Below are 24,486 nucleotides of genomic sequence, written 5' to 3'. Positions count from 1 at the left end.
CTGTAGTTAGCATTTCTGAAAGAGACCGCCAACTGCTTGTCAATGTGTTAGTGGGTTTCTAGACCATTGCACTTACAGGCGATACGCATATAAATTTAGTATTGTAATAAGTAATGTTGGTAAGGGTATGGGCCTTAGCCAAAATTAATATCATTCTGTTTTTTTACAAAGCGATAGCTGAAATACATGGCGTTGCCCGGGCTCAACACAAAGTATAGAGAAATTTTTTTTATTTTTCACTTTTTTTTTTCGAAATCGGAGATATATAACATTTGTCCTCTTAACTCAAACGTCAAATGTGCAAAAATCTCATCAAGAATTGTTCAAATTCTGCTTTATGTGGTATAATAAGAGCATTTTGGAGGGATGGTGTGTGCAGTGAAAGAAAATTAGTGTTCAAAATATAATATATAAACTAACTTTGGTACAACTCAGATGCAGATAGTAGTGTAATAATTTCTCTAGGAGGGCCAAACTATTGAATTAAAGGTTAGGAAAGGTAAATGAGGGTGGTTTATCGTAATATCATAATTTCATTGAAGTTACCTTTAATAAACTGGATATATACTATGAATTCTTTTTTTTTTGTACATGAACTGTTCAAAATTACACTAAGGATAGCCAAATATCCGCTTAAAGGGTTTGTAAAGTGGAATATTCGTCGTTATTCCTAATGTTTTATCCAGAGAAAAGGTTAGTTTTAACAGTAATATAATTTCTTTTTTTAACAATAAGTTTCAAAATTTCATCAAGAAGTGAAACATATTCCCTAAAAGGGTGGGAAAGAGTGAGCTAGTAGATTTTGGAAATATTATTTATTGAATAAACTTTTTTTATTAAAATTATGATGAAGACAGTAATTTATCACCTCTTTGGAAGGTTATACAGTGGAAGGAAAGGTAGACAAGAGTGGTTTTAAAAATATAATTTAGAGAATATTATGGACGTAAATTTAAATTAAAATAATATAGTTTTTTTTCCATTAAACTTGAACGGTGATTTGGCAAAATCTTATCCAGAGGAATCATGATACTGCTGAAGAGGTAGTTAAGTGTATTAGGGGTGATTTTTTGAAATCTCATGTAGACAGGGGAGTGGGAGAATTTATTTAACTCGGGCATAGACAATTATCTTCCTCGTAACTTTTAACGTCATGTGTGCAAAATTTTATAAACCAATGTCAGCATATTGGTAATGGTTTATGAAATGTGGCACACATGACACATAAGAAGTGGAACTGAGTGGTTATTGTGGACAGAAAAAAGGGGCGTGGCTATTTTAAAATAAGATAAAGCAGTAGATTTCATTTTGTTTTTAAGATTATGAGTTTTTTATTTACATATACCATTTTTATGCTCAAACGGACTTAAAAAGGCTATGGTTAGTTTATTAAAATTTTATGTTACACTTTATCCTAAATTATGTGTTTAACAGTAATTTTATTTGTATTTTGAATGTCATATGTGAACATTTTCATCATGTACAATATTCTGCTGTAAAGAGTGTGAGAGGAAGATGGGGGTGTTACGACAACATCCTTTTATTTTAAACCAGTTAAAGGTACAAATTTCAATCTTAGTTAAAACACAAATTGTGCTAAATTTTATCAAACATTTACAAATTATTTTTCCGGCTTGAAAAAAGGATTTTTGGGTTTTTTTATTTTATTTTATTGTAGACAGACCCAGAAGCGGTATGAAATAGCTTTTTTCTTTTCAAAATCTCATGTATATGGCTCCACGAAAGGAAATGAGAACAGATTATAAAATTTATTTTACGCTTAAGATATCCTTATCACTGTCCAAAAATCTAACAAAAGAGGAAAACTTATCGCGCCAATCATTATTTTAAAAATTGAATTTTGTGATGGTTTTTGAAATTTTTCCCGAATTTATAGCTGTATTATTACACATTTACAAGATGGTGGTCATAAAGACCTACTGAAGGTTGGTTTATGTAAAACGAAGGCTACTTTTAGGATTTTGATCATGATTTATTTTAATAAGTATTTTAACATAAAAATTATAATATTTTATTCAAGCAAGGTTCGAACCAAGGACAGGAACTAACGGAATTAATCAGTTTATTAATTGCAAATTTAAAAAATTAATTTTGGAATTTTCCCGAATTTCTATGTCAATAAATAAGTACCAATATCTAAGATGGCGTCCAAATTTTAAGATGGCTGCCGTCTCAATAATAATAAATTGAAACTGTACTCTTGTGGACAAATATTAAACTAACATAATTGTAGCAAACTCTAGCAGACGAAAACAAGTTAGCGGACATTACATCATACAGGCTGACGTAATATATACCTTGGTAGTAGTGGTTGGGGTCAGTCTGCCAGCAGCCGCCATGGGGGAATGATCGGTCGCGATTTTTCATTTTTGATCTCACCTGGTTTGAACCGAGGACGTGAAAGTGTTTTATAAATATTTTTAGTAAACTTTATTTAATTTTTTTATGAATTTTAAAAGTTTTTCCATTAAAATCGAATAATATATAGATTTTTAACATGGCGGCCATAAAAAATTTAAAAAGTGACATGATAATCTAAGAGGTCATCAGAGGTTTATCGGAGGCTGTAGATATATTTCAAGCCGCTGGCATTTTAAAGGACAAAAACGGGAATTTTTCCCTCAAAACGGGAATTTTTCCCGCGAAAATGGGATTTATTTAAGGAAGTTTGAGCCATTTTAAGTCAGTTTTGTCAATTTTGAGTAATTGGGAGTATTTTTGAGTAATTTTTTATTTCAAAATGCCACCATGACGTCAAAGATGTCGGTCATTAACCCGGCTCCAAGCTCCACAGCGTGAAGCCTCTACCGGGAGCCCTTTATTATACTACTCTCGATATTCGCAACAAATGTCATTATAACATATTTATGGTTAGAATTTATTGGACAGAAGTATAAATTATTAAATTTTTTTTTAGATTAAGCATCTATTTAAATAAGTGTTTTTATTATTATTTATTACTAACATTTATTTTTGTTTGTAACTTAATAAGATTAATAATTTTTGTATATAATTGTCTTATTTGATTGCGTGAGCAGACAAAATCTTTTTTTTTTAATATAAATGTGAGGAAAATTATTGTACCAATAATTCGAAAAGAGCGGAACTTAAAGATAATACATTGTTAAAATTATTTTTTTAAATTTCGTTTAAATTAAGCTCCAAAATTTCTGTCGTGAAACTGAGAAACCTGCTTGGATTTTTGGATTTCAACTAAGCCTACACATCAACAGGTAATGATTAGTAAATTTTAAAGGGCTATTTATTACCTGTTGATATAGAGCCATGATGCTATATAAATTAGATACATGTCAAGACGACAGAGTTTATCAGTTCTCCACATGACAGTGTTATTATGGCATTTACAATGTCATCGCTTGGCAGCACAAGTTAACCAGGGACTGAGGAACTCCACTTCATTGGCTACGTGTGTGACAGCCAGCATCTTCTGTCGCAGCGAGCGACGGAGTGTGCTCAGATACACAACGCAAAGAGTGGTAGCGACGCCTCAGGAGGCTATCGCGCACTCTTGCTGCTTCTCCAGTCCTCGAGGCGTCCAGAAACCACTTACCTCTCTCTCTCTCTCTCTCTTTCTCTCCCTTGTGCTCTTGCTGTGTTTCCCTCGTTCTCGCTTCTCACTTTTTCACTCTCTAACTTTCTTGCCCTTTTGCTCTGTCTCTCGTTATCTCACTCCTTTTTCACGTTCACACCCTCGCTCTTTCGCTTTTTTACTCTCGCAATCTCTCACTCTTGCACTCTCTCAACATCTTGCTCCTCCGCTCTCGCCTCTCCCCCCTCCCAGTAAACCACCTGCTACATTCCGAGCATTGTAGACTTCCAGCAGCGCGCGAGAGACGAAACGTCTTGGCCTCACGTGAAGCGTAACATCCAAGTAATTTCGTTACAGCAATTCGCCTGAGCGTGGGGAGGGACCCCAGGTGACACGATCCAAAGTTTTCCAACTCACACAAAACTTCTGAATAGATTAAAATTTTTAATTAAATTATATCTTTTTGGTGTGATGAAAAATATATAATAATATTTCCTCAAAAATGGTGATATGTTTTTTTCTCCTCCCGCAGTGAAGACTGAAGAGTGCCTTTTTCGTCCTCCCTAAAGTGAATTGGTATCTGACCTCGGTGTGTGCAGACGGCGAAGGGCGAGAAAACCTCACCAGCCTCGATCCCCTCAGGGAGGGAACTTCAAATGTCAGACGCCAGCCTCATCAGTATCAAATGGCAGTCGTCCGGTTTTATGTGTGCAATATTGCAGCGATATCATTTACTAAACTACCTTCTCTGACGACATCAAAAGGTCGAGTGTGTCACTTCTTATAAGAACCGCAAATGTTAAAGCATTTATAACGTATTTGGACCAGGAATATAAAATCTGAACACTACGAGGTTCTTTACCCGTTAAAAACTGTAACATATACTATTTATTATTTAATATGTATTGTTGCCCATTAAGTTTTCTATTATAAGAATAAAAAATTAGTGTATGATTTATTTCTTACAGATAATATAATATATATTTTCATAAATTAAAGTCAGTGGACACGAGTAGAATAGGAAAGTATTTCCGAGGACAGGCCTCAGGCGGTGGATTGAGATTGTCGGTCCGCCATCTTGGATTGTGACGTCACGGCGGCCATCTTGGATTCTGACGTCACGGCAGCCATCTTGGATAAGCGTAACGGGACACAGCGTAACGGGACATAACGTAACGGGACAAGTAGATCACGGCGGCCATCTTGGATCCGCCATTTTAGATGACGTCATTGTGTTCTAGAACATTCCGGCATTGTGTTATCGGCCATTTTGAATTATGACGTCATCGTTGCAATTTACATTATGGCCGCCATCTTTAAATTTACTATCCGATTTTAATGAAAAAAAAATTTAAAATTATAAAAAAAATTAAATAATCAAATTTTTAATAAAATATTTAAAAAACAAACATTTACAACACGGAGCTCGGAGTCCTCGGTTCAAACCCGACGAGTGCAAAAAAATAAAAATGGCGACCGATCCTTCCCAAGCGGTGGCTGCAGGCATACTGACTCCCTCCACTTTTTTTTCAAAGCATATATATATCGTCAGGTAGTATGACGTCATGTCCGCCATCTTGTCCTCGTCTGCTGGAAGCCATCATCAGTGTATCGTCGGCGAGAGTGCGCTGACGTCGTGTTAGTTTAATTCTTATCCGCTAGAGTGCAGTAATCATTTATTATTGCAGTGACACCCGACATATTGTCATTTGGCTGCCATCTTGAAAATCCATAATTATTTAGCTAGAAATTCGGGAAAAATTCCAAAATTCATTAAATAAATTTGTAATCTATATACTGATCGATTAGGTCGACTAAGGTCCTTGGTACGATCTAGAACGATGCAAAAAAATTAAATATAACATCAATTTAACATAATAGTAACAGGTTCGAGGAATTAAACACCACAAGTTCTTTTACAAACATAATATTTATTACATAATTTCTATTCTACTACAGGATCATTTGCGAAAGCCAGCAATCTTATAATCATTTAGTTCCGCAGCGGTGTGAAATGACTAATTCTTAGCTCCAATCGGTTTATACTAGACAGAGTCCAGCCAGAACCTTTACAGACATAGTCCACCTCTTCTTGACAGAGTTTCTGGATACCGTTTTTAACAGTTTGCTTCACATCGTTAGAACTGTAAATTACTGCAGCCGATGTCTTGAATGCACACTTCTTCACTTTGTCATCGAACGGATATGGCTTTTCATATATACAGTCCAACCACAAGTTATATTTCAAAGGTCCGTTTGTTGCTACATCATCAGTAAGCTGATTGATTATGTCCTCTCTGATATCATCAAGAAAATTACAAATGTCTTTCGACTCACCTAACGTATTTAAATAATAGTAGTCCTTCAATGTTCCACGAAATGCAGACTGCGCCAAGTAGAAGCCATTATCGTTCACTTGTAATGCGCCGAACACAGTCTTAGGTTTATTTTCCTGTTCAGACGTCATACCAATCGGTTGCTGCACATCAGTTTTCTTGCTTGTACGCTCACGAGCCTTCAACCTAAACCGAGGAGTCGAAATTTCTGCAGGTAGTTCAGCAGTAGGCACACGGACTTCACCTTTACAGTTTTTCGCATGTCGTCGCAAATTATCAATTCGAGTAAACCATTCATGACACTCATCACATCGAAACTTCATGCGAGATGGATTCTTCGTGCATTTTCTCCGCTCATGTCTTCGTGCATCATGAGCAAATGCGAACGTCGTATCACAGTAGCTGCAAGGATACCGTGGTAATGAACACGAACCTTTCAGACCCGATCCAGATACTGACGTTGCCGCAGTTGCACCATTTCCAGGCATTCTCTTATGAACATCAATACATCGTTGTTGCGCCGAAACCTTTACTTTCTGCCGCACAGCAGGACCTTTGCATGCCTTCATGTGCGTTTTCATATTATCTTTTCTGGCAAACTGCTTATGACATTTCTCACAAACAAACATTTTACGATATAGGTTCTTGGCACATTCGCTCCTCTCGTGCCGCCGAGCATTGCTGTTGTTTGAGAAAATCTTGTCGCAGTAACAGCACCGATGTTCGTTAGTTGTTGTCGATTCGGCATCCATTGAAGTCTTCATTGAGGTCGTATCGTCGATCGTCGTGGTTTCCTGCACATCCAGCTCAATAGTCATTAAGCTATCTTCTGCTGGCGGTACCACGTCTGTTGAAGTCTCCTCCAGTGTTGACATCGACGTTGCCAACAGGATCTGCTCCACCATCGTCGACGCTGACGTCATGGTTCCCGTAGACGATGGTACAACCTCCATCGAGTTCGGCGTTAAAGTCGGTAGAGATGCCATCGAGTTCGCAAGAACAGGTAATTACGCGACTTATGCACCAGAAGAAACAAACTAGGCGATCCTTACAACACCGAAGTCAGTAACAAACTAAGCATCCTGCTGTCTAACACTCGCTTATATACATGCACCGTATGGAATAATACGATAGTCAAATCAAGATCAATTTACTTAAATACTAGAGTCAAAACAAAATTAAAAAATAGAAGCACCATCAACAAAAAAAGGAAGCACCGACAACGAAAATGAAGCACCTTCAAAAAAGGAAAAACAAAAGGAAGCACCGACAACGAAAAGGAAGCACCATCAACGAAAAGGAAGCACATTTGGAAGCACCGACAACGAAAAGGCAGCACCGGCATCGAAAAGGAAGCACATTTGGAAGCACCGACAACGAAAAGACAGCACCGACATCGAAAAGGCAGCACATTTAGAAGCACCGACAAAGAAAAGGCAGCACATTTGGAAGCACCGACAAAGAAAAGGCAGCACCGCCAACGAAAAGGCAGCACATTTGGAAGCACCAACAAAGAAAAGGCAGCACCGCCAACGAAAAGGAAGCACATTTGGAAGCACCGACAAAGAAAAGGTAGCACCGGCATCGAAAAGGAAGCACATTTGGAAGCACCGACAACGAAAAGGCAGCACATTTGGAAGTACCGACAACGAAAAGGCAGCACATTTGTAAGCACTGACAACGAAAAGGCAGCACCGGCATCGAAAAGGAAGCACATTTGGAAGCACCGACAACGAAAAGGCAGCAACGACAACGAAAAGGAAGCACATTTGGAAGCACCGACAACGAAAAGGCAGCACATTTGGAAGTACCGACAACGAAAAGGCAGCACATTTGGAAGCACCGACAACGTAAAGGCAGCACATTTGGAAGCACCGACAACGTAAAGGCAGCACATTTGGAAGCACCGACAACGTAAAGGCAGCACATTTGGAAGCACCGACAACGAAAAGGCAGCACATTTGGAAGCACCGACAGCGAAAAGGCAGCACATTTGGAAGCACCGACAACGAAAAGGCAGCACATTTGGAAGCACCGTCAACGTAAAGGCAACACATTTGGAAGCACCGACAACGAAAAGGCAGCACATTTGGAAGCACCGACAACGAAAAGGCAGCACGAAAAGGCAGCACATTTGGAAGCACCGCCAACGAAAAGGCAGCACATTTTGGATGCATCATCGAATAAGGAAGCACATTTGGAAGCTCCATCAACTAAAAAAGGCAAAAAGGAAGCACAAGTTACGAGATCTAAGGCTTAGTAAGAAATCATAATACAAGAAATAAAAACATTACATTCTTATAATTTAAATTATTTATTTTATTGCTTTACATTACACAAATGCAAGTAAAACAAGTCATTATTGTATGTAGCCAGCATTCCTCAGTTCCTTGATTATGAAGGATATTTCTTTGATGCACGAATAGTTTCCTGCACAAAGCGAACCATGTAGAAGTCTTAGCCGGTCAACCAATATGTTTGGATCTTTCCATGATGTGTAATCATTCTCTTCTACAACCATCTTCCTTGCACCTTTATAATAAATATTATGATCTCTGGTGTCTTCCGTTTTACCACCAACCGCAGGGTTACTTTCTGTTTGAGACGGTGATCATCACAAGCTTGATCAGATTTATTTAATATATCACGTCGTTTCCATCGTTTCGGTCTCAGGACACCGCCACATTCTTCGATCTTGGCAGCATTAGGTGCTTCATCATAGTCTATGTCTTTGTCAACAGCCTCAGAGTCACTGTTACAATCACCGTAGAAGGAATCGTCTTTACCCAATTTACCGTAATAATTCGATGTTGATGATGTTGAAGTGTCTTCATCGTCTTCATGCTTCCTTTTTAGGAGTCCATCATTTTTACAAAGTAGGAAAGATCTACTTGAATTCGGCTGGAATATATTCTCACTTTTCACGTTAAGGATTCTTCCATTGTCTTCTTTCTTCCGTAAATCATCAACCTTCTTCAATTTAAGTTCTTTCTCGAGATCGGAAGAACCAAGAAAATTATTGTCGTAATGCAGATCACTCTTCCTTAGGCTAGTAGATTCATCGTTGTCCTCTAGCTTGTACGCAGGCTTGGCGCTACAAGTTCTGCCATGTCTTTTTAGGCTCTCTTTCCGCGTAAACGACTTGCTACATCGAACACAACTTATCATATTGCGCAGGGGATTTTTTAACAGTCATTCTTCTCGTGTTGTCTTTTATTCTTTCTCAAGATAAACTCTTTACTGCAAATCTTACACCTATGTTCTTTCGATACAGCGTCAGATCCCAAATCGGAATTCATATTAGTTACTGAGACTAATGCCAGATACCAATTGAGTGTTTTAAATTATATTCAATACTTAAATAGAAATTTTTTCATATTTCATCAGCGAGAATTAATATATCTCATGCAAAAGTACTTTATGCATGTAGTTCTGCTTTTCAACAACAGATGTCGCCACATGTTGCTTGCAGGTAAATAATATTTAGTTCTTTTATGCGGGATGCGGGATGCTCACTAACAATCGCAAAAGATGGATGGCTTCGCTAGACTCCAAGGAAAAGGAAGTTCGTCTTGCATGTTGGTGCTCCACAGATGTCTCATGGCGTAATATTAATTTGACTGAGTAATGATATTTGTTAATTCCACCTGATAAAAATATTGCAAGTTTTGATTTAGTAGCAGAAATTATCGAATTAAATGTAACTCCAAATAAAATGACATGTCTTATTAGACCAAAAAAAATCCATGCAGAGAGCGGTTTCTCAGAATAGTCAGAAACACTTGAAGAAACCACAGGAATGATTGCAAGAACACGGGAAAAACCATCAAAATATTGTCAAGAATAATCAGGAGCACACTGAGAAAACCACCATAATATTAAATATAATAATCGGAAGCACACGGAGAAAACCATCATAATATTGACCAGATTAATCGGAAGCACACAGAAAAAAACCACCACATGTTTTCTTTGATATCATAAAATTACAAGAAAAAATATTTAAAAATAAAAATAAATTAATAAAAAAATAAAAAAAATAAAAATGCATAAATTTCTGGCTTATACAAGAACTCTATCTTTGCTCAACAATGATAAGTTTACAAGCTAGCAGAAACTGTTTATGCATTTTTATTTTTTTTATTTTTTTATTAATTTATTTTTATTTTTAAATTTTTTTTTCTTGTAATTTAATGATATCAAAGAAAACATGTGGTGGTTTTCTCTGTGTGCTTCCGATTAATCTGGTCAATATTATGATGGTTTTCTCCGTGTGCTTCCGATTATTATTGTTAATATTATGGTGGTTTTCTCAGTGTGCTCCTGATTATTCTTGACAATATTTTGATGGTTTTTCACGTGTTCTTGCAATCATTCCTGTGGTTTCTTCAAGTGTTTCTGACTATTCTGAGAAACCGCTCTCTGCATGGATTTTTTTTGGTCTAATGAGACATGTCATTTAATTTGGAGTTACATTTAATTCGATAATTTCTGCTACTAAATCAAAACTTGCAATATTTTTATCAGGTGGAATTAACAAATATCATTACTCAGTCAAATTAATACTACGCCATGAGACATCTGTGGAGCACCAACATGCAAGACGAACTTCCTTTTCCTTGGAGTCTAGCGAAGCCATCCATCTTTTGCGATTGTTAGTGAGCATCCCGCATCCCGCATAAAAGAACTAAATATTATTTACCTGCAAGCAACATGTGGCGACATCTGTTGTTGAAAAGCAGAATTACATGCATAAAGTACTTTTGCATGAGATATATTAATTCTCGCTGAAGAAATATGAAAAAATTTCTATTTAAGTATTGAATATAATTTAAAACACTCAATTGGTATCTGGTATTAGTCTCAGTAACTAATATGAATTCCGATTTGGGATCTGACGCTGTATCGAAAGAACATAGGTGTAAGTTTTGCAGTAAAGAGTTTATCTTGAGAAAGAATAAAAGACAACACGAGAAGAATGACTGTGTTAAAAATCCCCTGCGCAATATGATAAGTTGTGTTCGATGTAGCAAGTCGTTTACGCGGAGAGAGAGCCTAAAAAGACATGGCAGAACTTGTAGCGCCAAGCCTGCGTACAAGCTAGAGGACAACGATGAATCTACTAGCCTAAGGAAGAGTGATCTGCATTACGACAATAATTTTCTTGGCTCTTCCGATCTCGACAAAGAACTTAAATTGAAGAAGGTTGATGATTTACGGAAGAATGAAGACAATGGAAGAATCCTTAACGTGAAAAGTGAGAATATATTCCATCCGAATTCAAGTAGATCTTTCCTACTTTGTAAAAATTATGGACTCCTAAAAAGGAAGCATGAAGACGATGAAGACACTTCAACATCATCAACATCGAATTATTACGGTAAATTGGGTGAAGACGATTCCTTCTACGGTGATTGTAACAGTGACTCTGAGGCTGTTGACAAAGACATAGACTATGATGAAGCACCTAAAGCTGCCAAGATCGAAGAATGTGGCGGTGTCCTGAGACCGAAACGATGGAAACGACGTGATATATTAAACAAATGTGATCAAGCTTGTGATGATCACCGTCTCAAACATGAAAGTAACCCTGCGGTTGGTGGTAAAACGGAAGACACCAGAAATCATAATATTTATTATAAAGGTGCAAGGAAGATGGTTGTACAAGAGAATGATTACACATCATGGAAAGATCCAAACATATTGGTTGACCGGCTAAGAATTCTACATGGTTCGCTTTGTGCAGGAAACTATTCGTGCATCAAAGAAATATCCTTCATAATCAAGGAACTGAGGAATGCTGGCTACATACAATAATGACTTGTTTTACTTGCATTTGTATAATGTAAAGCAATAAAATAAATAATTTAAATTATAAGAATGTAATGTTTTTATTTCTTGTATTATGATTTCTTACTAAGACTTAGATCTCGTAACTTGTGCTTCCTTTTTGCCTTTTTTAGTTGATGGAGATTCCAAATGTGCTTCCTTATTCGATGATGCATCCAAAATGTGCTGCCTTTTCGTTGGCGGTGCTTCCAAATGTGCTGCCTTTTCGTTGTCGGTGCTTCCAAATGTGCTGCCTTTTCGTTGTCGGTGCTTCCAAATGTGCTGCCTTTTCGTTGTCGGTGCTTCCAAATGTGTTGCCTTTACGTTGACAGTGCTTCCAAATGTGCTGCCTTTTCGTTGTCGGAGCTTCCAAATGTGCTGCCTTTACGTTGTCGGTGCTTCCAAATGTGCTGCCTTTACGTTGTCGGTTCTTCCAAATGTGCTGCCTTTACGTTGTCGGTGCTTCCAAATGTGCTGCCTTTTCGTTGTCGGTAGTTCCAAATGTGCTGCCTTTTCGTTGTCGGTGCTTCCAAATGTGCTGCCTTTTCGTTGTCGGTGCTTCCAAATGTGCTTCCTTTTCGTTGTCGTTGCTGCCTTTTCGTTGTCGGTGCTTCCAAATGTGCTTCCTTTTCGATTCCGGTGCTGCCTTTTCGTTGTCGGTGCTTCCAAATGTGCTGCCTTTTTGTTGTCGGTACTTCCAAATGTGCTGCCTTTTCGTTGTCGGTGCTTCCAAATGTGCTTTCTTTTCGATGCCGGTGCTGCCTTTTCTTTGTCGGTGCTTCCAAATGTGCTGCCTTTTCGTTGGCGGTGCTGCCTTTTCTTTGTCGGTGCTTCCAAATGTGCTGCCTTTTCGTTGTCGGTGCTTCTAAATGTGCTGCCTTTTCGATGTCGGTGCTGTCTTTTCGTTGTCGGTGCTTCCAAATGTGCTTCCTTTTCGATGCCGGTGCTGCCTTTTCGTTGTCGGTGCTTCCAAATGTACTTCCTTTTCGTTGATGGTGCTTCCTTTTCGTTGTCGGTGCTTCATTTTGTTTTTCCTTTTTTGAAGGTGCTTCCTTTTCGTTGTCGGTGCTTCCTTTTTTTGTTGATGGTGCTTCTATTTTTTAATGTTGTTTTGACTCTAGTATTTTAGTAAATTGATCTTGATTTGACTATCGTATTATTCCATACGGTGCATGTATATAAGCGAGTCCTAGACAGCAGGATGCTTAGTTTGTTACTGACGTCGGTGTTGTAAGGATCGCCTAGTTTGTTTCTTCTGGTGCATAAGTCGCGTAATTACCTGTTCTTGCGAACTCGATGGCATCTTTACCGACTTTAACGCCGAACTCGATGGAGGTTGTACCATCGTCTACGGGAACCATGACGTCAGCGTCGACGATGGTGGAGCAGATCCTGTTGGCAACGTCGATGTCAACACTGGAGGAGACTTCAACAGACGTGGTACCGCCAGCAGAAGATAGCTTAATGACTACTGAGCTCGATGTGCAGGAAACCACGACGATCGACGATACGACCTCAATGAAGACTTCAATGGATGCCGAATCGACAACAACTAACGAACATCGGTGCTGTTACTGCGAAAAGATTTTCTCAAACAACAGCAATGCTCGGCGGCACGAGAGGAGCGAATGTGCCAAGAACCTATATCGTAAAATGTTTGTTTGTGAGAAATGTCATAAGCAGTTTGCCAGAAAATATAATATGAAAACGCACATGAAGGCATGCAAAGGTCCTGCTGTGCGGCAGAAAGTAAAGGTTTCGGCGCAACAACGATGTATTGATGTTCATAAGAGAATGCCTGGAAATGGTGCAACTGCGGCAACGTCAGTATCTGGATCGGGTCTGAAAGGTTCGTGTTCATTACCACGGTATCCTTGCAGCTACTGTGATACGACGTTCGCATTTGCTCATGATGCACGAAGACATGAGCGGAGAAAATGCACGAAGAATCCATCTCGCATGAAGTTTCGATGTGATGAGTGTCATGAATGGTTTACTCGAATTGATAATTTGCGACGACATGCGAAAAACTGTAAAGGTGAAGTCCGTGTGCCTACTGCTGAACTACCTGCAGAAATTTCGACTCCTCGGTTAAGGTTGAAGGCTCGTGAGCGTACAAGCAAGAAAACTGATGTGCAGCAACCGATTATTATGACGTCTGAACAGGAAAATAAACCTAAGACTGTGTTCGGCGCATTACAAGTGAACGATAATGGCTTCTACTTGGCGCAGTCTGCATTTCGTGGAACATTGAAGGACTACTATTATTTAAATACGTTAGGTGAGTCGAAAGTCATTTGTAATTTTCTTGATGATATCAGAGAGGACATAATCAATCAGCTTACTGATGATGTAGCAACAAACGGACCTTTGAAATATAACTTGTGGTTGGACTGTATATATGGAAAGCCATATCCGTTCGATGACAAAGTGAAGAAGTGTGCATTCAAGACATCGGCTGCAGTAATTTACAGTTCTAACGATGTGAAGCAAACTGTTAAAAACGGTATCCAGAAACTCTGTCAAGAAGAGGTGGACTATGTCTGTAAAGGTTCTGGCTGGACTCTGTCTAGTATAAACCGATTGGAGCTAAGAATAAGTCATTTCACACCGCTGCGGAACTAAATGATTATAAGATTGCTGGCTTTCGCAAATGATCCTGTAGTAGAATAGAAATTATGTAATAAATATTATGTTTGTAAAAGAACTTGTGGTGTTTAATTCCTCGAACCTGTTACTATTATGTTAAATTGATGTTATATTTAATTTTTTGCATCGTCCTAGATCGTACCAAGGACCTTAGTCGACCTAATCGATCAGTATATAGATTACAAATTTATTTAATGAATTTTGGAATTTTTCCCGAATTTCTAGCTAAATAATTATGGATTTTCAAGATGGCGGCCAAATGACAATATGTCGGGTGTCACTGCAATAATAAATGATTACTGCACTCTAGCGGATAAGAATTAAACTAACACGACTTCAGCGCACTCTCGCCGACGATACACTGATGATGGCTTCCAGCAGACGAGGACAAGATGGCGGACATGACGTCATACTACCTGACGATATATATATGCTTTGAAAAAAAAGTGTAGGGAGTTAGTATGCCTGCAGCCACCGCTTGGGAAGGATCGGTCGCCATTTTTATTTTTTTGCACTCGTCGGGTTTGAACCGAGGACTCCGAGCTCCGTGTTGTAAATGTTTGTTTTTTAAATATTTTATTAAAAATTTGATTATTTAATTTTTTTTATAATTTTAAAATTTTTTTTCATTAAAATCGGATAGTAAATTTAAAGATGGCGGCCATAATGTAAATTGCAACGATGACGTCATAATTCAAAATGGCCGATAACACAATGCCGGAATGTTCTAGAACACAATGACGTCATCCAAAATGGCGGATCCAATATGGCCGCCGTGATCTACTTGTCCCGTTACGTTTTTTCCCGTTACACTGTGTCCCGTTACGCTTATCCAATATGGCTGCCGTGACGTCACAATCCAAGATGGCCGCCGTGACGTCACACAATCCAAGATGGCGGACCGACAATCTCAATCCACCGCCTGAGGCCTGTCCTCGGAAATACTTTCCTATTCTACTGACACGATAATGTTTATTATTAAAAATTTAAATATTACATTAGAATATGCCTAGCTCATGTTTGATGAAAAAAGACTAAATTATATAAGCTGAAAACAGTTGTGGTCAAGAAAAAAATATTTCTAAAAATTGATATTTTTTTTTTTTTTGGAAATATTGTCACGTCTCACTTTCAGAGGGGGGAGAGAATCGTAGCTCTTGACATTGAAACAACTCGCTTGGCATCAACTAGTCTTAACTTCATAAAATACTTTACTGTACCTAGGATCATAGGTTCGTCATCCCGTACAGGATGTCTGGTGAGAGCTGAACTAAGGAGATTTTGCAAAATAACATAATACTTAATTAAAATTATTTTATTCTTAAAGTCAAATACTCAACATCATTTTAAAGAACATTTAAATAGCGGGATTACAATTTAAAACAATAATCTCTTTACTTCCTTAACGATTGAACGACCTTACAAGAGAGAGAATGAGAGAACTTCACTAAACACTTCCCTAGTCCTTCCGAATACCTCAAATCATAATTAATACTTAAAATTAAAACAAAGATAAGTCCATACTCACATTTTCCGAAAAGCCTTTCTTGATCGATTACTTTAAAAAAATAACGTAGGGGCCTCTCCTGCCCTTGAAATCCCGAACGAACATTACATTTTAAAAACTATGACGCGTGACCCCTGACGAGGGCCATAGCCTCCGCCCGAAAGCTTGACGACTACATTATGACCTAACTTAAATTAAACGACTCGTGGCCTCTGGCGTCGACCATAGCTTCCGCCCGAAAGCTTGAATTCCTACATCACGAACGAACTAACAACTCGTGACCACAGGTGAGACGCATAGCCTCCGCCTGAGTGAGCCTGAATTCCTACATCACGAACGAACTAACAACTCGTGACCACAGGTGAGACGCATAGCCTCCGCCTGAGTGAGCCCCGAGTCACCAATCACTTGCGCTTAAATTCGCGCGCCCTGCCGCGCCTAGCATAACAAAAGCTCGTTATTGAAGTCAAATTTACTAAACAACTAACTAGAACATCTGGGAAGGCTACCCCCCCTCTACCCCAATGTGCAGGCCACACCGCGCGGCTTGTTACGACAGCGCGCCCCAGTAACTGCGGCCCGTGGCTGCGCCAGCGCGCGGCCAAACAAACAAACAAAATTCTGCAAGCCCGCAGCGCGCCGCGCCGGCCCCGTGCCCCAATTACATGGTCACGCCACTTGCGCTGACGAGTGAACAGAGCAGCCAGCCCAGAGTCCCGTCAGTAAAGTCCCTAAATTTGATTTCAACAACCCTGCAAAATTTCAACCCGCGACATAACCCTCCCCTTACAGAGCTCGAGCCCCATCGAGCTACCTCAAAATTACAAATTGTCTTTTTCCATTAAACCATAACTATAAATTCCTCATTTCACAAAAATAATAATTTTCTTAGTTCCTTGCTGTCTGAACATACATCTAGATTCTGCATAAGATTTATTTTAAAACAACAAGTATTCATAAAATTAAATGTAAAACTTTTATCTGGTTTGTTCTCACAGGAACCTTCAGAGGCTCGAGTTCTCAATTCTAAAAAAATTGTTCTGTTAGTGAAGCTCTCTTTACAAATTAAATTACTGTTCTTAGTTTCTCAGTATTCGTTAAACAATGTGCAAATTCTGGATAATTATTATTATTTTTTTTTTTTTTCGGTTTCCGTTTATTACCATACTTCTTTCGTTTTTCAAAAAAAATTAAGTGTCCTTACAGTGTTTCAATTAATTAAACTCTTATCTCGTAAGGTTGGTGCAACTCCTCGAAGTCAGTGTTGTCGAGAAGAGTAGCTCCCTGGGCTGGCCATCAGCAAACACCACTCAACTCCAACAGCTACTGGACTGGCTTCCAGGGCAGCTCACAACTTCTCCCCACATCTGCTTCGGAGTTGTGCCATCCTCATCACGAACAGATTACAATTCTGAAACATCATCAACAGGCATTACCATCACGCCTGACAAATACAAAACTAACTACTAAACTGCAATCGATGGGCAAGGATGCAAACACACAAAAAAATAAAATTAATTAATTCAACTGCTAACATAAAGTATCCCACCCTTAGCATAATCTAATCAGGCAAATAATTTGATAGGAAAAACTTAAGGAAGGGAAACATGACCTCCAATGATTTTCCCTAACTCTTGAGTCTTGATCTTCTCTATACAGCAAATAGTCCCCACGAAGTAACTGGGTTGAAGGTCAGTTCACATGACCCACCCATAACCTCTTCTACTCTTCTTTTCTTCTGGGGGCAACCACAATGCCCACCAATCTCTCTCCATGGTGCCGAACCAGCTATCCCATGAGAGTAAACAACGTAGTCAATAGAAGCGCAGAGGGGAAACACCAATCTCTGGCTTGTCGAGTCATAAAACTGCTTTATCTTCTTCTTCTTCTGAGTAAAAATATCTGACTAACCTTGCTTCTATTCTTCCAAACAGTAAAAGTTCATCAGGTATCTTCATGAAAGAAACATTCTAACTAATAATTCTTCATTTTTCTTCTTCTTTATTTCTGTTAGTTGTAATAGAAGGCCATGTTAGGGAGGTTATAGGGAAAAAGAGTGGCCAATTCCCACCCCATCACCCACCTAGATCATGACTAATTAACTTTTAAATTTTCTATTTCAAACAAATAAAAAAAACATTTTTTTATTCAAACTTTTAAATTATAATTACTTTTACTTCATAACCTCAAAAGCTAATCAATAATTCTAAATGAAATTGTGATTTACTGCATCCTTGTTCCATCCGATCTGTTTGTTTATAACCTTTCTTGTAAAGTATAAAATTTTCAAACATTACTAATTAAAAAAAAATTAAATTCTGGTGTCCTTTGAGTTACAATTAACTTTACTATTTCTTAGCTTGAAATAATTTAAGTTTTCAGAACTATTTCATTGTCTAATTCACAACACTTAAAAATCAACTCAAAACAACAAATCATCAAAATCAATAAGATCATCTGACCTACCTATCAGTACTGTGAACTTGAACTGTTCGTACACATTTATAATAAGCTATTGTATTTAAATTCCAACCTAAATAAGGTTTAAAAAAAACTACTAATCCCTCTGTAAATTAAGAAAATTAACTTTAAAAATTAAACTTAAGGTATTAGTTCTTTTTGACAGCTACCACAACTCACTAGTTCCATCACATTACTATAACCTAAAAAGTTCTGTAAATAATGTTTATAACAAAAAAAAACTCCAGTTACTGTCTTCCATAAAAAAAAATAAAACTTTACATGACCTTATTAATCTCCACTTGTAAGTCCATGGCTGCCAGCTTTCTCTTCTCTTGAATCTTCAGTCTTGGCTCTTGTTTCAGTGATCTTGTATCTTGTCTCTCGAACTCTTGTCATCTTGTAAACTGGACTGCTGCTCAGCTCATCTTAAGGAATCTGTAACAGTTTCAAAAATACATGTTAATTTAAATTACATAATTCCTGTTCTTTGGTCCTAAAAAAAAAATTGTATTATTAGTACACATTACCCTGAAACAACATTATTATTCATTGTTTATTACTTAAAAAAAATGCTTTACCATAAAATCCTTTTTTGTTCTTTTCATTAGGCCTATTTATTTTCCTTCTTCTTAATTAAATTCTGCTTCAAATGTTAATCCTAACTTAAGACCTACCATCTATTTATTATTCATTACCTACATTATTTATGTTACCCTAAAATTCCCATAAGTTTCTAATACTTCCTATCAAAGACATTCTCTCTAAAAAAAAATTTACTTGTGACTCTTAACTTAACAAACTTAAAAAAAACTTTTACACTAGACTTAACTTATTATTCATTCTTAGTTACTAAATTTCTATTTGTAAACTTTAGTACTTACAAACAAAAACTGCCTATTTCTCTCTACCTCTTAATCTCTTTCAATTATTACAATAATAATGTTACCTTGCATCTTTAAACTTTCTTCTTTTCAATTAAATTAGACATCTCATAACAATAAAAATTCTGCCTATACTCTTCTTATGGGTGTACAAACCAACAACAAAATTTCAAATTCTCAAGTTTCCTTATATTTAAATTATGCAATGCACATAACCTCTGTGGTGCCTGTACCCTTTTAGGCCTACCACCTTCTCCTCTCACAGCATGACAACTCTTATTCCTCGGGGTCTGTATTCACTGTTACAAATCAAATATCTCAAAAAAAATTAAAAACAAATTTATTATTTTAAGAAAACAAAAATTTACATTGAATTTACTATGGAGCCTGGAAATCTTAATGTCTCACAGCAGCTAACATGACTAAATCCCATGGAACCCCAGGTTTACATAACCTGTGCCCAAAAATTTAAGCATACCAGGCTTTCTCTGCACTGGTTTTACAGCATCACACACTATTTAGGGCCCCTGATCTGCCATCAGTCCCAAGGAGTTTTCCCACAACCCCTCTCTACACAAGCGCCTACCGCATTCCTCTCAATTGGCTATCGGTTTTACGGCATTCTTTTGGGATCCGACCATCAAGTTAGGGCTAATCGAACACTAAACCTCCATACTTCCAAACTAATGTAAATCAATTAGATTTTCTCTGTAATTTCTTAAAATCCAAATAAAAATTATTCAAACATGCCCAAGAAACTTTCAAAAAAAAAATTCATAATCTTATCTTCAAACCCTTAAAATAAAAATAAATAGATTACTCTGTTTTCTCCTTAATAACTGTAAACTGTCAACAAATATTATGTCGTAAATTTAACTATGCTTACTGACTCTAAATCATAAAATCTCATTCGTCCTAATTAATAAACAACCAATTTCCTTGAAATCTCACTGTATCTCTCATACTCAAACTCCACTGGCTGAATATCTCAATAAATTCAAAAACAATTATCTACACTCTTAAAGAAATTCCTCCCCAATTATTCAAACTTCTTCACATTATTTTATTTCATTACTTAAAACACCTTACTCAAAAAAATTAATTAATTCCCTTCCATTATTATTTGACCAGAAAAAACTTTCTCATTAATTAATTTATTAAAATTCAATTTCACATTAGGCAAGTACACTAACTCTCTACAGCAATGTTTCTCATTTCCCTCCTTCCTAACTGAATCCAATCTTACTTAACCTCCAGGGAATTTACCTCACAAAATAACCAAATTCACTGTAGTGCCTATCTGCTATAGGCCCACTACACAGCAAGGGACTCTAACCCCACCAACAAACTTCATTGAAATGGTACCCTATCCCATACAGGATAGCCACTTCGGTACTACCATGGGGAACTCCTGCCCCAAACTACTCACAACTCTCAGGATTCTCCTGACCCTTAATTCCGTAGTCAGCCCATCTCCTATGGTCTGCGCTACAATTCCCTTTCTTCCCAGGGACACAACGCCTCACCTTAGGGTCCCTCGCCCTAAAGAAAACATTAATTTTGTCTCTCTGTTCCCTTGGAGTAAATTCCCTCTACACACAAAATCTAGCCTTCCCAGTTTTCTCAATGCTTATCGATTTTATAGTGTACCTCCTTAATAATGTTTACAAATCCCAAAAAAATATTTTTAAAACCGAGGTAGAATTTAACTAACAAAAACATAAACAACTTACAACGAAACACTTCTAGCCTATACATCATACACTTCTTAAAATAAATTACTTACATACTGAAAGTTCCTCTTCTTCTAAAACACACTTAAATTTAAATTTATTTAACCAATAGTCTATTTTCTTATCGCTAAGTTACCGTACAGCTGATCAAAACAAGGTCACGGCCTGTCCACGTCTCCGTATGAGCCCGTGACGTCACCGAATTCCATCAGGTGCGCCAACCCTCGCTTGCGGTTCCTCCGTTCTCCGCTAGGTCTCAGCACCTCCCCATCACGTGTTCACTCTGCCACGTCCACTGACGTGTCGTTCTGAAACAACTCTCAACATTTTTCTAATTAAAACAAAACATCACTATAAATTCTATAACTCTCTTTTACATAAACTCTCGTTTTCTCTTTAATTCCTTTCTAACGTTTATCCTTCCCTCGACTGATTTAATTCGTACGTCTCGTCTCCTACGCGCACGAAAACAAAACCAACTTCTCTTGAAAATAATTCCTATTTACGACAAAAAACTTTATTTTAAATTATAATTCTCTTAACCTACAATCTTAAATTAACTTTAATAAAACTAAACCACTTGCATTATCTTTATTAAGTATTTAACTTATAACGTATTCTCCTCACGTAATAATCCCCGATATAAATCTACAATAAATTCAACGACTTAAAACAACTTATCACTATAAACTTTATCCTTACAAGTATCCTCAAATAAACATCTGTTACGTCAAAAAAAAAATCTCAAAGACTTCCTCCACTATAGACTAAAATTCCGTAATCCTCTCCTCAAGTAAACTCTTAATAACCTGCTATCAGAAGCTGAAACTAACTTAATAATAAACATAAAAATCTACCTCTCTCTCTCTCCAGAAATAGAACCTATCCGGCGAACTCTACCATTTGTGTCACGTGTACCTAGCCGGTGCCACCGCCATTTCTGTCACGATCCACTTTCGGAGGGGGGAGAGAATCGTAGCTCTTGACATTGAAACAACTCGCTTGGCATCAACTAGTCTTAACTTCATAAAATACTTTACTGTACCTAGGATCATAGGTTCGTCATCCCGTACAGGATGTCTGGTGAGAGCTGAACTAAGGAGATTTTGCAAAATAACATAATACTTAATTAAAATTATTTTATTCTTAAAGTCAAATACTCAACATCATTTTAAAGAACATTTAAATAGCGGGATTACAATTTAAAACAATAATCTCTTTACTTCCTTAACGATTGAACGACCTTACAAGAGAGAGAATGAGAGAACTTCACTAAACACTTCCCTAGTCCTTCCGAATACCTCAAATCATAATTAATACTTAAAATTAAAACAAAGATAAGTCCATACTCACATTTTCCGAAAAGCCTTTCTTGATCGATTACTTTAAAAAAATAACGTAGGGGCCTCTCCTGCCCTTGAAATCCCGAACGAACATTACATTTTAAAAACTATGACGCGTGACCCCTGACGAGGGCCATAGCCTCCGCCCGAAAGCTTGACGACTACATTATGACCTAACTTAAATTAAACGACTCGTGGCCTCTGGCGTCGACCATAGCTTCCGCCCGAAAGCTTGAATTCCTACATCACGAACGAACTAACAACTCGTGACCACAGGTGAGACGCATAGCCTCCGCCTGAGTGAGCCTGAATTCCTACATCACGAACGAACTAACAACTCGTGACCACAGGTGAGACGCATAGCCTCCGCCTGAGTGAGCCCCGAGTCACCAATCACTTGCGCTTAAATTCGCGCGCCCTGCCGCGCCTAGCATAACAAAAGCTCGTTATTGAAGTCAAATTTACTAAACAACTAACTAGAACATCTGGGAAGGCTACCCCCCCTCTACCCCAATGTGCAGGCCACACCGCGCGGCTTGTTACGACAGCGCGCCCCAGTAACTGCGGCCCGTGGCTGCGCCAGCGCGCGGCCAAACAAACAAACAAAATTCTGCAAGCCCGCAGCGCGCCGCGCCGGCCCCGTGCCCCAATTACATGGTCACGCCACTTGCGCTGACGAGTGAACAGAGCAGCCAGCCCAGAGTCCCGTCAGTAAAGTCCCTAAATTTGATTTCAACAACCCTGCAAAATTTCAACCCGCGACAATATTATTAGAATGACACATGATAAAAATTTTGGAGAACTTTACTGGAAACCTTGTCAATATAAAATATACAATTAACTAATTTCGATTTATTAAAATCATTTTTATACATTATTTCTTTTGACGTTTAATGCCTTGAAAACATCTTGTATTGGACAGGAATTCAGGCACTGAACGATGATCAGTTACTTTATCCTTAAACACGTTAAACACGTGAGAATAATCTTTATCAATGTCTAGGAAATGTACCATGTGTATTTAATATCATTCCACAATATACAGGTTGTATAAAAATTCATGTTACAACGCTTGAGGGTAGAAAGCTCATATTATTTGCAACCATTTTTGCCAGTAAACATGTTGCCGGAAACGCGTTGTTAAGCCCCTGTAGCCCCAGAAAGAGTCAGCGTAGGCAACCCGTTGTAGAGTGTTATGTTGTGAATGTGCGGGCGTTCGAGTAGAGAAATAACGTTTTTAATCGTGGCACATATTTTAATTTCACTCTGAAATAAATCACAGCTTCAGCTTTGTTTCACAACATTGAAATTCTTGCATACGTTTTAACAACGTGACAGCCTAAATCAACGGCTCAAAAACACGCCCACCTTGAGCGACACAGAGGTGGCAACAGCGAATCATGTTTTCACGGATACGCTGGAGCATGTGTGGAGTCGACCTTATGATTTCGAAGGCTTCAATGATTCGCTGTGTAAGCTCTACTACCGTTTCTACTGGCGTAGCGTAGATAGGCCCTTTTACGTTACCCCACAGAAAGAAATCTACCGGGGTTAGGTCCAGTGACCTTGGCGGCCATGCGACAGGGCCCGCTCGTCCAATCCATCGGTTTGGAAATGTTTGGTTTAAATACTCTCGCACTTGCAGGGAAAAATGAGGTGGTGCCCCGTCATGTTGGTACCACATCACATGTCGGACATGCAATGTAACCTCTTCAAGAAGACCTGGTAGTTCGTTCTGAAGGAAGTTGAGGTATCCGGCGCCGGTTAGTCGTGGTGGAAGAAAAAAAGGCCCTATGAGTACGCCGTCAACAATACCGGCCCACACATAAACTGTAAAACGTTCCGCTGTAACTCACGTTGCATGCGGATTGACATTATTCCAAACATGACTTTTGTGCGAATTGAGAATAGCGTCTTGAGTGAACTTGGCTTCATCGCTGAATAAAACCGCTAACTCAGGGTTCCTCAATAATCTTAGAATGTACCAACGAGAAAAGGTCATGCGAAGAGGATAGTCCGCCGGACCCATGTGTTTCACTTTTTGAAGGTGGTACGGGTACAAGAGTTGCTCATGAAGCACTCGCCAAAAAGCCATTTTGTCAGCGTCTATATCTTCTGCCCTTGTGCTTGTATCCAGACTTTCCTCAAATCTCTGAAGTACATCTTCATCAAAA

The 24,486-nt window shown here is 38.2% G+C and overlaps 1 protein-coding gene and 1 long non-coding RNA gene across 2 annotated transcripts in view; both read right to left on the bottom strand.

Moving 5' to 3' along the window:
- Window positions 1-24,486, bottom strand: part of LOC134533678 (protein CEPU-1-like) — a 381,962-nt gene that overhangs the window by 335,663 nt on the left and 21,813 nt on the right. The window lies entirely within an intron of this gene.
- On the bottom strand, window positions 15,550-21,852 carry LOC134533677 (uncharacterized). Its single transcript, XR_010075360.1, has 2 exons — window positions 21,023-21,852; window positions 15,550-18,790 (listed from the first exon to the last, which is right to left on the bottom strand). It is a non-coding gene; the product is annotated as an uncharacterized LOC134533677 (long non-coding RNA).

Source organism: Bacillus rossius, chromosome 7, assembly GCF_032445375.1.
Source record: "Bacillus rossius redtenbacheri isolate Brsri chromosome 7, Brsri_v3, whole genome shotgun sequence".
NCBI lineage: Eukaryota > Metazoa > Arthropoda > Insecta > Phasmatodea > Bacillidae > Bacillus > Bacillus rossius.
This window is presented reverse-complemented; position numbering and strand designations above follow the sequence as displayed.